This window comes from Papaver somniferum, chromosome 6, assembly GCF_003573695.1.
Source record: "Papaver somniferum cultivar HN1 chromosome 6, ASM357369v1, whole genome shotgun sequence".
In the NCBI taxonomy this organism is placed as follows: Eukaryota; Viridiplantae; Streptophyta; class Magnoliopsida; order Ranunculales; family Papaveraceae; genus Papaver; species Papaver somniferum.
Window position 1 is genome coordinate 3468562 of NC_039363.1, and position 5453 is coordinate 3474014.

Sequence of the window (5453 nt, forward strand, 5' to 3'; positions counted from 1 at the left end):
GAGGCATGGGATCTTTTGAAATACCAATTCGAAGGTACAGATAAAACAATTATGGTAAAACTACAAACTCTTCGTCGTCAATTCGAAAGTATCTCCATAGGAAATTATGATTTAGTTCAAGGTTTTCTTGAAAATGTTATCAAGACTGTTAATGCAATGAGAGGTTATGGTGAACAAATATCTGATCTGAAAATCCTGGAGAAGGTATTACATTATCTTCCTCACAAATATGATCATGTTGTTGCTGATATTGAAGAATCGAAATATCTATCCAAATATACTTTTAATGATCTTATGAGTTCTCTTCAAGCACATGAACAAAGGTTAAACAGGTTGGAGGATGAAGGACTTGAAGAAAATGCACTTTGGGCTAAGAAAGGTGAGTTATGTTCAATTTGTAAACGAACTAACCATATTACTGAAAAATCTTACTTCAAAGATAGCAAGAAAAAAGCAGTGCAATGTTATCATTGTACAAGATTCGGCCACACCAAAAAATATTGTCGTGATAAATCAAAGGAGAAGAATACAAATTTTTGCATGGGTAGCATTGATAATGAAGATGTAATTTTATTGTAATGTTATGAATAATGTGATGTGATGATGTGATAAGGATGAAGATAATGATGATGAATAATGTGATGATGTTATGAAGATGACGATATTATGATGATGACGGAAGAAGATTCATGGTTGACACATTCAGAGATGGTATGTTGGAATTTTAATGTGTCACGTTCAACTATTTTAGCATATTTTATGTTAGTTTGCTTAATTGATTTGGTCTTTTGGTTTAGGTCTTATTAGTCATAGTATTTAGGCATTTAAGCATGTTTTGAATAAGTAATTTAGTCGTGGGTTATGGATCCTAAAATGTAGGAAATTATGTTAGTCGTGGATTGTTTAAACATGTACTTGTAATGCCTATATTTAAGGTTGTTTTCAATGAATGAAAATTAACCGAATTTAAGAAAGAAAAGATCTTCGATATATTCTTGAACATATCTTTATTTTCATTTATATTCTCTGTTCAAATTAACACATATCTTTTGTTTTCATAACTGTTTCAAAATCTACATAAATAATCATGAAGATACTTTTAGTTGCAGAAAATATAATGTTTTAACAAAATATGTAAACAAAATCCTGCTATACGGAATTTTGAATCCTAAAAAAAGTGAGAAAACGTGTGTTCCTCCATCTGATCACCAATGTTAATCATAAAAGAGTTCCCCACGAAATTTATATGAATCCATTTCTCTTAAAATCAAGCAATTTCGTTATAATTAGGTAGGTAGGGACCTAATGCACGTGATCAAAGACTTGCAAGTTGTAACCAAGACTTTATTTGTGCATTCGAATTTTAAGAGATCTTAAAGAACAGTTTTTCGGGGGGCCATCCTTTTTTTAAGGGAACCATTATTTTATTTTGGGTAAGACATTAGAAGTAAATTTTGGTCACTTTTTATCTAAAAATTTATATTAATACCAAAAATTATCCATTTCAATTACGTTAGTGTAATGATTAGTTGTATCCTTAGATAAACATAATTAGTGCTTAGTGCAAGATTAAATCAAAAAAAAAATAGTCAAAAAAAAAATAGTTGTATCACTAGGTTAACTAAAATTACCCCTTAACATAATTAACTAGTTTGGTTGGGAAATGTTTTTTGCAACGTAACCGAACTGATGTTCTGTTGGGAAATATTTTTGGAAATGTTTTTTTGCAACTAACCGAACTTAAGGTTCGGTTGAGAAGTGTTTTTTGCGACGTAACCTTACTATTAGGGTTCAGTTAGGAAAAATGTTTTTTGCAACGTAACCAAACTGATATTCTGTTGGGAAATATTTTGCGAAATGACCGAACTAAAGTTCGGTTGGGAAATGTTTTTTGCAACTAACCGAACTATTAAGGTTTGGTTAGGAAATGTTTTTTGCGACTTAACCAAACAAAGGTTCAGTGAAGAATTATTTTTGTGAAATAGCAAAATTGTTCTTCATGTTCATCATTTCCATTAGGTTCGGTTAGTTCGACAAAATTTTTCACATAATTCCTAGCCGAACTTCTCTCCGCAACTTCCATTTTCAACACATTTTGATGGTCAATACTCATTTTTCAATCGAACGAGGAACCTCAAGGAAAAAGAGTAGAAGAAATAGAGAATAATTTATTTTATTTTTAAAATTAAAAAATTTCGATCCCCCTGTTTTTGTTTTTGATTTTGATTTTGGTTAATAAATATATTTACGTCAGATACATATGATTAGATTTAAATAGTTATTAGGTCAGTTTTGATTTAAATTAAAATAAAAGATAAATGTGTATTTAACTAACTTTAAGACATCCCTATAAGTATAGTGAGGTTGGCCTAATAAGATCATGGTCCCAACAAGAAAAAACATGGTTCCTAGAAAATGGTTCATCTTAAACCATTTTCTTAGTGGGCTAGAAATTGGGCTTGTTTTGGTAAACTATCAGTTTCTGGTACGAGTTGGTTTAAATCGGTGAGGGAAAAATAAAAAATAAAAAAAGCTTTTTTCTTCTATTACCTCGTTAACGGAAGAAAAAATAAAAAGCTTTTCTCGGGACTTGTTTCTGATTCTACAAAAGCAAAAGTCAATTCCAGAAACCGAAGCAAAGACAATTTGTTTCCCAAAAATAGTCGATTCGACTTTGATAGGAAATTAAAATTTACAGCATGCTAGGAAGTTGTTAACATTTGAACTTAGTTTCTACATGGGAGTTTTAATCTTTGAACAAGGAAGAAAGTGTTGCAAGAGCTATCCGTTAATAGCTACCAAAGTTAAGTGCTAGCCGGAAGATGTCCATGAGCTATCCGTTAAAAGCGTCTATCGGCCCTTAAAAAGCCACTACTAGATATTAATACCCCACATATGGATTTTACCATAAAATGGCAAATACTGTACTTACTGAACCCACACTGTAATCCAACACCAAAAGAATCTTAAATGTATCCATACTTACTGAATCAAGAGCTCATGAATCATACACATAATAAAGCACAATAAATCACACCAAGCAAACCATACACATAATTATACATATGCCAGGCTAATCATAATTGACTTCATAAACCACACAGATAACTCCGATTCCCATCCAGAACTGACGTTCTGCCAAGAGGTGGGTAATCGCCTTGTTGATAGTATTTCTTAAGATAGTGAAGTTCTCGTTGGTGGTCCATTGGTCATAACCAAGGATATCCTCGTTTCCTTATTGTTTACTACAGCTCGATGAAGCACGCTCTTATACTTCCCGTTGCTCAGTACCTACGAAAACAGAAAAACAGTATAGAAAAATATGGGGAAGTTAGTAGTACTGCACCAAATGTGAATGCGACATCATGCATAAAGTAAGAAAAGTTTCATAGGCTATATGTACCTCCATGTGATCACCGATGTTAACCATGATAGAGTTGGGAATTGCATTCACAGCAACCCATTTCCCCTTGTTCTTGATCTGTAGTCCACCAACATCATTCTGCATGAGTAGGGTTAGAAGACCGTGATCTGCATGTGGGGGCAAACCAACAGCAAGTTCTGGCTGTGGGCAAAGAGGGTAGAGATTCGCAGAAAACTTTTGAACACCAGATTTCAGTTCTAGTGACTTTTCAATGTCATCTTCCTGTAATTCTAGTCCCTCCATTATTGCTCTAAGCAATTCTTTGGTTATATCTCTTGATCTTTGCTGTAGTCACTTAAAACTTCACTGCAGAAGTACACAAATTCAATGTTATCCATGTGCATTTCGGACCATAACAACTTAAAGAGTTTAGATTTTGGATACAACATTTATGGAAGTAGAGGTTCACCTCAAACCCTCTGGTTTAGGAGGGGAATGAAACACTGGATGCACCAAAATTCTAAGATAATCCCTCCAAAAGGAGACACTCTTAGAGGCAGGGTTAAAATTGGTTCCACATATAATTGGGTCCAAGATGCAAGGGTCTAAAGCGTTCTCAACCTCATATACCGACTTTTCTTCGGGACTTAAATCGAAGAAACTCATACAGGAGTTGATCAATTCCTCTTTCATGCTCTCTGGAACTCCATGGTTAGTCACCTATCATAGTTACACGAACAAACTCATTAGATAATCACTTCAATACATGGAACTCATGCAAAAAATAGAAGTCATTAGTAGTGCAAACATATTATTTCATAAGTTAGTTCATACCATGAAGAATCCCCAGTGCAGACATGCATTTCGAAGGTCTTCGATGATCTGAGACCGTTGATCAGCGGAACCGGAAGTGAGGAGCGAGAAATCAATGACGGGCAGAGTAACTTGCTCTACTTCTTCTTCAGCTAACATAGCGAGATCCTCGGCTTTTGCTGGGAGTGCATGTTTGGAATTAGGAACAGAAATGAGATCATTTGATTCAATCAAGTCTTTGATCATAATACCCATTTTTAGATCAATGTTGTTTAGCTCAAGATATCACTATATGTTCTTTAGCTCAGGATGAAGAATGTTGTGGTTAGAGAAAGTTTGTGATAGGGGTATATATAGGGGAGTTAGAGAGGATGTCCCTTGTTGATTGAGTGACATCTAATAACAAAACCAGCTAAATAATGCAGTCTTCTGTTTACCCTCAACTGCCAGTACTGTTATTCACGAGGAAAACAACAACACACAAATTAATAATGGACACACAAATCAAGGACACACAAATCACCTTTCAAAAGAAATGCAGGACATGGGTGTGTAACGTGTGTTTGTGACTAGGAGTGGTGGCTAATACCTTCTCGAAGGACATGGGTGGGCCAAAGTCGGCAATAATTTCAGTAAATTGTACTATAAGAAAGTAAAATATACACGTACGGCTGCACATGGGTCGGATTTGGCCTCATCCACCACCCAACTCACTGATGGTGGGTAGCAGAAGTTGTCACCCACAACCAACCCAACATAACAATAGGTCGGTTTTCACCCGATCCACATTACAATGGGTTGGGTCGGGTGGGTGGTGGGTTACCCACCATAAAATACACATTACAGTTGCATTGCATCAAAAAAAATTACAGACTTACCTAAGACTCTTATAGATGACAATTAAAGAACTGACCCCAAGTCAAGTGTTAATGCGATACTAGGAAACCCAATTATTAGATACCAGGAAACCCAATTATTAGATATTAATGAATATCATATTCACCCACGAGAGATTTGGATATGATTGTCGGCTTCAAGATAGTCGATTTGCAGTTACTAGAGATCTCATTGTCGCATGCCTAACAGGAAAAAAAAAAAATTTGAAAAAACAATGAAACTGTAAAACTTTCAAATAATTGATTTACGCACATGAGTGAGAAAATCTGTATTCTTCCATCTGATCACCACCGTAAAAGATTTCCGCCCATTTTGCTTCATCAGGATTCCACTAACTTCTCTATCGATCTTGTCTAAATTGACTATACTCTAGTCTCAT

General features: G+C 34.8%; 1 pseudogene; it reads right to left on the bottom strand.

Moving 5' to 3' along the window:
- Positions 1–2875: 2875 nt before the first annotated feature.
- On the bottom strand, positions 2876–4514 carry LOC113286706 (annotated as a pseudogene).
- Positions 4515–5453: the final 939 nt, after the last annotated feature.